This window comes from Schistocerca piceifrons, unplaced genomic scaffold (assembly GCF_021461385.2).
Source record: "Schistocerca piceifrons isolate TAMUIC-IGC-003096 unplaced genomic scaffold, iqSchPice1.1 HiC_scaffold_961, whole genome shotgun sequence".
Lineage (NCBI taxonomy): Eukaryota > Metazoa > Arthropoda > Insecta > Orthoptera > Acrididae > Schistocerca > Schistocerca piceifrons.
Genome location: NW_025729236.1, coordinates 2,050,001 through 2,060,000, shown reverse-complemented (window position 1 = coordinate 2,060,000; position 10,000 = coordinate 2,050,001). Strand labels below are relative to the sequence as shown.

Sequence of the window (10,000 nt, the reverse complement as noted above, 5' to 3'; positions counted from 1 at the left end):
AATACCGCCATCTATGCGCATCTGACAACACTACGTCCGCACCACAAAACATACCGCCATCTGTAGGTCTCCCGCAACATGACCTCCTCCAACGACGATACCGCCATCTATGCGACGCCAAGCCGATTAAGACAGCGATGGCGCCACAGTGCCCGCCTTTCGACGCCACCCACAAAGCCTGCAGCCTCTGTCGACCATAGCACCCAATCTCCAGTGGCTCTGCCGCACGAAGCCGTGGACCGGCAATGACTCCACCCGCACCCGTTCGTGCACCACCCCAACCGCCAAACTCGCACCTCCAGCGGATGAACGGCGGAAGTTTCCCGCACTCGTAAAGTGCAATCCACCCCTATAACTTGCGTTTCATGAAGAGTTATTTCCAATATGCGACATTCCCGCTGTCCCTATACATGAGCCGCGACCTGTACCACTTACGAGCGAGAGACGCGATCGCGTTGCTCACTGTACGGCGTCCGATACCGAGCCATCAGCATGTCGGTCCCCATGCGCGTTGCACTCGCACTCGCAGTCGCAAAAACGTGGGGCAAATATATTACGCGGAAGAGCTATAACAGACCGAGCCCCACTGCATGGGGGGAGTCTTTGTCACTAATGTACACAGATGGAACATTTTGGACTGGAACCAGATTACCCGTACACACGGCGCTGATTAGTAATCAATGCAGAGCCATCAAACTACAGCAAATATACACAACTGTCCGTATACATGCTGAAAGAGTCTGCCCACAATGGGAACCACACGTCAGCCAGACACTCTGATCACGCACCACTCTCTGCTTCTAACAGGCGCACATACAATATGTAAGCACCAGCATGGAACAACATCCAGTGCATCTTCTCCGCCACATTACACAATCCACACTATCACAACCAGACCAGGAGGTCCATGCGGAAAATACAATATCCCAGCCTTTCGACATCCACCATTGCGCAGACCAGGCACCAACACCCACACATGTCCTATACAACGGTGCACCCAACATCACAATAGTACCTCCTGTCACAGCGCACAAACAATGACATGAGTCAAAGACACAGGTCTCACACAAGCATAGAATTGGAGCGCCGCCTCTAATAAGCCAAAGGTGCATCCTGACGTGACAAATCTGATCATGTCACAAGCATTCACTTACTATAATCACTATCAACGAACCTGCCGCCCCCGCCCCCCCCCCCCTACACCTTTCCTTACAACAACGTGTAACCTAACCTAACCTAACCTAACCTATGTTGTACCTTAACCTAACCTATGTTGTACCTTAACCTAACCTATGTTGTACCTTAACCTAACCTATGTTGTACCTTAACCTAACCTATGTTGTACCTTAACCTAACCTATGTTGTACCTTAACCTAACCCATGTTGTACCTTAACCTAACCCATGTTGTACCTTAACCTAACCCATGTTGTGCCTTAACCTAACCCATGTTGTGCCTTAACCTAACCCATGTTGTGCCTTAACGTAACCCATGTTGTGCCTTAACGTAACCCACGTTGTGCCTTAACCTAACCCACGTTGTGCCTTAACGTAACCCACGTTGTGCCTTAACGTAACCCACGTTGTGCCTTAACGTAACCCACGTTGTGCCTTAACGTAACCCACGTTGTGCCTTAACGTAACCCACGTTGTGCCTTAACGTAACCCACGTTGTGCCTTAACGTAACCCACGTTGTGCCTTAACGTAACCCACGTTGTGCCTTAACGTAACCCACGTTGTGCCTTAACGTAACCCACGTTGTGCCTTAACGTAACCCACGTTGTGCCTTAACGTAACCCACGTTGTGCCTTAACGTAACCCACGTTGTGCCTTAACCTAACCCACGTTGTCCCCTAACCTAACCCACGTTGTCCCCTAACCTAACCCACGTTGTCCCCTAACCTAACCCACGTTGTCCCCTAACCTAACCCATGTTGTCCCCTAACCTAACCCATGTTGTCCCCTAACCTAACCCATGTTGTCCCCTAACCTAACCCATGTTGTCCCCTAACCTAACCCATGTTGTCCCCTAACCTAACCCATGTTGTCCCCTAACCTAACCCATGTTGTCCCCTAACCTAACCCATGTTGTGCCCTAACGTAACCCACGTTGTGCCCTAACGTAACCCACGTTGTGCCTTAACGTAACCCACGTTGTGCCTTAACGTAACCCACGTTGTGCCTTAACGTAACCCACGTTGTGCCTTAACGTAACCCACGTTGTGCCTTAACGTCACCCACGTTGTGCCTTAACGTAACCCACGTTGTGCCTTAACGTAACCCACGTTGTGCCTTAACGTAACCCACGTTGTGCCTTAACGTAACCCACGTTGTGCCTTAACGTAACCCACGTTGTCCGCTAACGTAACCCACGTTGTCGCCTAAACCTGCTCTGTAATTGTTATACGACTCGTTCAATTAGTGTAGTGTTGCCCACCCGCAACCCTCGCAATATAGTTCGCTACTCGCACTGCCCGCTCCCCTGTGTATCGCTTCATGTTAAACACCTTGCAAGTCTTGCTGACTTTCCACATGCTCCTGCTGTACACTGTTATGTGGATGGCAGCAGGACGTACATGCCGCCCCCCCCCCCCCCCACCCCTCCCCACGTCCCCACCTTGCCCCCTGCCTTCGCAAGCTGGTTGGTGAGAAGTTTGCATGTTCAATGCCCTTCGCATGCGACGTACTCAGGCTACGTTGTGGTGCGGCCTGTGTCAACTGTCCGCTGATGTCGTACGCATAAACCACAATCTGTACTGCACATTCGTCCTTATGTACTGAATGATACATCGTGGCACATGTGTGACCGTACAACGACTGCGCCCAAAAACGGCGGACCATACAGTGCAAATATTGTGCACGCAGCTACGTGTCGTCTCCCTATGAGAGCTGGATTGCAGTGTGGTACGCCATAGAGACGTGTGGGAGGAACGGACGCCGTGGATGGCGATCAGCATGAGCTGTGTGTTGATGTATTCGGACCTAGTCGTCTCTCCTCAAACACCGTGATAGCATGGTGCACCGCGTTCCATATCTGCGACATGCTACAGAGGCCGGTTGACAGTCGTTCGAGCAATGGACATCGCATACGTACGGGGGCCACCTTCCACGTATTGTCTAGGCGTGCACATTTTGTTGCGTGTATGTGGGCAGACGTAGTGTGGCGTGACACCTGACACAGGCATGCAATAATCGTTGAAGTTGCTAATGGCGATGGACGCCTACGTTTGCTGGTGAAGTTACGCAAATGAAGAAATGGTAACCCGTTGTGGTGCGGTTGTTCTCGCTAGGGGTGAATCGGTGATGGCGACGATAGGTTGAGGTACTAACCGGTTGTTCCAGCGATACCCACCATGCCGATGAAACTGAACGGCATCTGGTTGTGAAGCGATACGCGGCGGTGGCTGGGTGGGACCGTCCCCGGCCGGTGAGGGGGCGCCTCCCGGCGTGCTGGCCGCGCGGTGCGTGGGCGCACGCGCTACAGCCGGCTGGTGGGGGCGGCCAGTGGCAGGCGCGCCGGCCGACGGACGCGGCAGGCGTCGCAGCTGCGCGCCGGCGCACCCTGCGCGCGGCGCCGTGCGGCCAAAGTAGGTCCTCGCGGGCCCGGTGCGAAGCGCGGTGGACATCTTCAGTGTGCTGGTCCGATTGAGGACTGTGTGCGTTGAGGATGCGCCGCCGCCCGGCGCTCGGCGCCGCGACGCCGTCTGCTGCTCGGTCGCCCCAGCGGTTCTCGCTGGTGGTTTGTATCGCAGCTGTGCGGATGTGTTGGCGCGTGCGCTGTGCTGGGAGAGTTCGCTTCGGCACCCAAGTGGGGCTTTTGTCCTTCTGTGGCGCTGGCGTTGGAGCTGCCGGTCACCGTAGGTGGCGCGTGTTGTCTCCCGCCGGCAATGCCACGACAGCACGCTCCCGGGCCTCTGTCGGCAGCGGCAAGCTCAGTTGGGAGCACGGGTGGTCGCACCGAAAGCGTCTACTCGCCTAACTCCGGGCGATTGCGCCTCTCTCGAACCCGACCAAGTACTTGGGACGGCGCTGCGCGCCGCCGGGACCTGAGAGGGTTTCGAGGTGTATTGTGCAGGGGAGCTCAGCCTCCTCCTGTTTGCAGAATGATTGAGCGGACGCTTGCGTGTTCGCGCGGGCCCCCGGGACACACTCCCGGGCGGCCGGCTGCTCAGCTCTAGTTGACGCAGCTCCCTGGTTGATCCTGCCAGTAGTCATATGCTTGTCTCAAAGATTAAGCCATGCATGTCTCAGTACAAGCCGCATTAAGGTGAAACCGCGAATGGCTCATTAAATCAGTTATGGTTCCTTAGATCGTACCCACGTTACTTGGATAACTGTGGTAATTCTAGAGCTAATACATGCAAACAGAGTCCCGACCAGAGATGGAAGGGACGCTTTTATTAGATCAAAACCAATCGGTCGGCTCGTCCGGTCCGTTTGCCTTGGTGACTCTGAATAACTTTGGGCTGATCGCACGGTCCTCGTACCGGCGACGCATCTTTCAAATCTCTGCCTTATCAACTGTCGATGGTAGGTTCTGCGCCTACCATGGTTGTAACGGGTAACGGGGAATCAGGGTTCGATTCCGGAGAGGGAGCCTGAGAAACGGCTACCACATCCAAGGAAGGCAGCAGGCGCGCAAATTACCCACTCCCGGCACGGGGAGGTAGTGACGAAAAATAACGATACGGGACTCATCCGAGGCCCCGTAATCGGAATGAGTACACTTTAAATCCTTTAACGAGTATCTATTGGAGGGCAAGTCTGGTGCCAGCAGCCGCGGTAATTCCAGCTCCAATAGCGTATATTAAAGTTGTTGCGGTTAAAAAGCTCGTAGTTGGATTTGTGTCCCACGCTGTTGGTTCACCGCCCGTCGGTGTTTAACTGGCATGTATCGTGGGACGTCCTGCCGGTGGGGCGAGCCGAAGGCGTGCGACCGCCCCGTGCGTGCTCGTGCGTCCCGAGGCGGACCCCGTTGAAATCCTACCAGGGTGCTCTTTATTGAGTGTCTCGGTGGGCCGGCACGTTTACTTTGAACAAATTAGAGTGCTTAAAGCAGGCAAGCCCGCCTGAATACTGTGTGCATGGAATAATGGAATAGGACCTCGGTTCTATTTTGTTGGTTTTCGGAACCCGAGGTAATGATTAATAGGGACAGGCGGGGGCATTCGTATTGCGACGTTAGAGGTGAAATTCTTGGATCGTCGCAAGACGAACAGAAGCGAAAGCATTTGCCAAGTATGTTTTCATTAATCAAGAACGAAAGTTAGAGGTTCGAAGGCGATCAGATACCGCCCTAGTTCTAACCATAAACGATGCCAGCCAGCGATCCGCCGCAGTTCCTCCGATGACTCGGCGGGCAGCCTCCGGGAAACCAAAGCTTTTGGGTTCCGGGGGAAGTATGGTTGCAAAGCTGAAACTTAAAGGAATTGACGGAAGGGCACCACCAGGAGTGGAGCCTGCGGCTTAATTTGACTCAACACGGGAAACCTCACCAGGCCCGGACACCGGAAGGATTGACAGATTGATAGCTCTTTCTTGATTCGGTGGGTGGTGGTGCATGGCCGTTCTTAGTTGGTGGAGCGATTTGTCTGGTTAATTCCGATAACGAACGAGACTCTAGCCTGCTAACTAGTCGCGTGACATCCTTCGTGCTGTCAGCGATTACTTTTCTTCTTAGAGGGACAGGCGGCTTCTAGCCGCACGAGATTGAGCAATAACAGGTCTGTGATGCCCTTAGATGTTCTGGGCCGCACGCGCGCTACACTGAAGGAATCAGCGTGTCTTCCTAGGCCGAAAGGTCGGGGTAACCCGCTGAACCTCCTTCGTGCTAGGGATTGGGGCTTGCAATTGTTCCCCATGAACGAGGAATTCCCAGTAAGCGCGAGTCATAAGCTCGCGTTGATTACGTCCCTGCCCTTTGTACACACCGCCCGTCGCTACTACCGATTGAATGATTTAGTGAGGTCTTCGGACTGGTACGCGACATTGACTCTGTCGTTGCCGATGCTACCGGAAAGATGACCAAACTTGATCATTTAGAGGAAGTAAAAGTCGTAACAAGGTTTCCGTAGGTGAACCTGCGGAAGGATCATTACCGACTAGACTGCATGTCTTTCGATGTGCGTGTCGTGTCGCGCAACACGCTACCTGTACGGCTCGCCGTAGCCGTGCGCCGCGTGCGGAACCACGCGTGCCTCTCAAAACTAGCGGCAATGTTGTGTGGTACGAGCGCTGAAGCGCTGGAGCGGCTGGCCTGCGGCACCTGGCGCCTGGCGCCGGTTTTGAATGACTTTCGCCCGAGTGCCTGTCCGCTCCGGTGTGGAGCCGTACGACGCCCGTCGGCCGTGAGGCCGTTGGACACAGAACGCTGGAACAGGGGCCGCCACACGCCTCACTCCCGCCTATGCGACCGTCTCGAAAGAGACGGCGGAAGCTTGAGAAAAGATCACCCAGGACGGTGGATCACTCGGCTCGTGGGTCGATGAAGAACGCAGCAAATTGCGCGTCGACATGTGAACTGCAGGACACATGAACATCGACGTTTCGAACGCACATTGCGGTCCATGGATTCCGTTCCCGGGCCACGTCTGGCTGAGGGTCGGCTACGTATACTGAAGCGCGCGGCGTTTGCCCCGCTTCGCAGACCTGGGAGTGTCGCGGCCGCCTGTGGGGCCGGCCGCGTCTCCTCAAACGTGCGATGCGCGCCCGTCGCCTGGCGGTTCGCATACCGGTACTTTCTCGGTAGCGTGCACAGCCGGCTGGCGGTGTGGCGTGCGACACCTCGTACAACGACCTCAGAGCAGGCGAGACTACCCGCTGAATTTAAGCATATTACTAAGCGGAGGAAAAGAAACTAACAAGGATTCCCCCAGTAGCGGCGAGCGAACAGGGAAGAGTCCAGCACCGAACCCCGCAGGCTGCCGCCTGTCGTGGCATGTGGTGTTTGGGAGGGTCCACTACCCCGACGCCTCGCGCCGAGCCCAAGTCCAACTTGAATGAGGCCACGGCCCGTAGAGGGTGCCAGGCCCGTAGCGGCCGGTGCGAGCGTCGGCGGGACCTCTCCTTCGAGTCGGGTTGCTTGAGAGTGCAGCTCCAAGTGGGTGGTAAACTCCATCTGAGACTAAATATGACCACGAGACCGATAGCGAACAAGTACCGTGAGGGAAAGTTGAAAAGAACTTTGAAGAGAGAGTTCAAAAGTACGTGAAACCGTTCTGGGGTAAACGTGAGAAGTCCGAAAGGTCGAACGGGTGAGATTCACGCCCATCCGGCCACTGGCCTCCGCCCTCGGCAGATGGGGCCGGCCGCCCGCGCGGAGCAATCCGCGGCGGGGTCGTGTCCGGTTGCCTTTCCACTCGCCGCGGGGTGGGGCCGTTCCGGTGTGCGGTGGGCCGCACTTCTCCCCTAGTAGGACGTCGCGACCCGCTGGGTGCCGGCCTACGGCCCGGGTGCGCAGCCTGTCCTTCCGCGGGCCTCGGTTCGCGTCTGTTGGGCAGAGCCCCGGTGTCCTGGCTGGCTGCCCGGCGGTATATCTGGAGGAGTCGATTCGCCCCTTTGGGCGCTCGGGCTCCCGGCAAGCGCGCGCGGTTCTTCCCGGATGACGGACCTACCTGGCCCGGCCCCGGACCCGCGCCGCTGTTGGCTCGGGATGCTCTCGGGCGGAATAATCGCTCCCGTCAGCGGCGCTTCAGCTTTGGACAATTTCACGACCCGTCTTGAAACACAGACCAAGGAGTCTAACATGTGCGCGAGTCATTGGGCTGTACGAAACCTAAAGGCGTAATGAAAGTGAAGGTCTCGCCTTGCGCGGGCCGAGGGAGGATGGGGCTTCCCCGCCCTTCACGGGGCGGCGGCCTCCGCACTCCCGGGGCGTCTCGTCCTCATTGCGAGGTGAGGCGCACCTAGAGCGTACACGTTGGGACCCGAAAGATGGTGAACTATGCCTGGCCAGGACGAAGTCAGGGGAAACCCTGATGGAGGTCCGTAGCGATTCTGACGTGCAAATCGATCGTCGGAGCTGGGTATAGGGGCGAAAGACTAATCGAACCATCTAGTAGCTGGTTCCCTCCGAAGTTTCCCTCAGGATAGCTGGTGCTCGTACGAGTCTCATCCGGTAAAGCGAATGATTAGAGGCCTTGGGGCCGAAACGACCTCAACCTATTCTCAAACTTTAAATGGGTGAGATCTCCGGCTTGCTTGATATGCTGAAGCCGCGAGCAAACGACTCGGATCGGAGTGCCAAGTGGGCCACTTTTGGTAAGCAGAACTGGCGCTGTGGGATGAACCAAACGCCGAGTTAAGGCGCCCGAATCGACGCTCATGGGAAACCATGAAAGGCGTTGGTTGCTTAAGACAGCAGGACGGTGGCCATGGAAGTCGGAATCCGCTAAGGAGTGTGTAACAACTCACCTGCCGAAGCAACTAGCCCTGAAAATGGATGGCGCTGAAGCGTCGTGCCTATACTCGGCCGTCAGTCTGGCAGTCATGGCCGGTCCTTGCGGCCGGCCGCGAAGCCCTGACGAGTAGGAGGGTCGCGGCGGTGGGCGCAGAAGGGTCTGGGCGTGAGCCTGCCTGGAGCCGCCGTCGGTGCAGATCTTGGTGGTAGTAGCAAATACTCCAGCGAGGCCCTGGAGGGCTGACGCGGAGAAGGGTTTCGTGTGAACAGCCGTTGCACACGAGTCAGTCGATCCTAAGCCCTAGGAGAAATCCGATGTTGATGGGGGCCGTCATAGCATGATGCGCTTTGTGCTGGCCCCCGTTGGGCGAAAGGGAATCCGGTTCCTATTCCGGAACCCGGCAGCGGAACCGATACAAGTCGGGCCCCTCTTTTAGAGATGCTCGTCGGGGTAACCCAAAAGGACCCGGAGACGCCGTCGGGAGATCGGGGAAGAGTTTTCTTTTCTGCATGAGCGTTCGAGTTCCCTGGAATCCTCTAGCAGGGAGATAGGGTTTGGAACGCGAAGAGCACCGCAGTTGCGGCGGTGTCCCGATCTTCCCCTCGGACCTTGAAAATCCGGGAGAGGGCCACGTGGAGGTGTCGCGCCGGTTCGTACCCATATCCGCAGCAGGTCTCCAAGGTGAAGAGCCTCTAGTCGATAGAATAATGTAGGTAAGGGAAGTCGGCAAATTGGATCCGTAACTTCGGGATAAGGATTGGCTCTGAGGATCGGGGCGTGTCGGGCTTGGTCGGGAAGTGGGTCAGCGCTAACGTGCCGGGCCTGGGCGAGGTGAGTGCCGTAGGGGTGCCGGTAAGTGCGGGCGTTTAGCGCGGGCGTGGTCTGCTCTCGCCGTTGGTCGGCCTCGTGCTGGCCGGCGGTGCAGGATGCGCGCGCCTGCGCGGCGTTCGCGCCCCGGTGCTTCAACCTGCGTGCAGGATCCGAGCTCGGTCCCGTGCCTTGGCCTCCCACGGATCTTCCTTGCTGCGAGGCCGCGTCCGCCTTAGCGTGCTCCTCCGGGGGCGCGCGGGTGCGCGGATTCTCTTCGGCCGCCATTCAACGATCAACTCAGAACTGGCACGGACTGGGGGAATCCGACTGTCTAATTAAAACAAAGCATTGCGATGGCCCTAGCGGGTGTTGACGCAATGTGATTTCTGCCCAGTGCTCTGAATGTCAACGTGAAGAAATTCAAGCAAGCGCGGGTAAACGGCGGGAGTAACTATGACTCTCTTAAGGTGGACCATGCTGCCCTCCGCCCCGTGCTGAGGGCTCATGGCCTGCCGGATTGCTTTATTGAGTACGTCGAAAGGTGTTACGAGGGTAGCACGACAGTGATAGCGGGCGGCGCCGACGTGGGCGTGCCCCTGCAGCCGGCTAGGGGTGTGCGTCAGGGTGACCCCCTCTCCCCCCTCCTTTTCAATTTTGCGGTGGACTATGTTTTGAGTCAACTTCCCTCCCACATCGGAGCTCGGATCCTTGGTCGCAGAGTTAACGCTGCGGCCTTCGCAGATGACGTCCTGCTTTTTGCATCGACCGCGAGGGGATTGCAGTCCCTCATCG

The 10,000-nt window shown here is 56.8% G+C and overlaps 2 non-coding genes and 1 pseudogene across 2 annotated transcripts; all 3 read left to right on the top strand.

Moving 5' to 3' along the window:
* Positions 1-4,187: 4,187 nt before the first annotated feature.
* Positions 4,188-6,096, top strand: LOC124774248. Its single transcript, XR_007015236.1, has one exon. It is a non-coding gene; the product is annotated as a small subunit ribosomal RNA (ribosomal RNA).
* A 352-nt stretch (positions 6,097-6,448) lies between these two features.
* Positions 6,449-6,603, top strand: LOC124774098. The gene has a single exon (XR_007015093.1). It is a non-coding gene; the product is annotated as a 5.8S ribosomal RNA (ribosomal RNA).
* Positions 6,604-6,791: 188 nt separating this feature from the next.
* LOC124774397 overlaps positions 6,792-10,000 on the top strand; it is a 6,217-nt pseudogene continuing 3,008 nt past the window's right edge.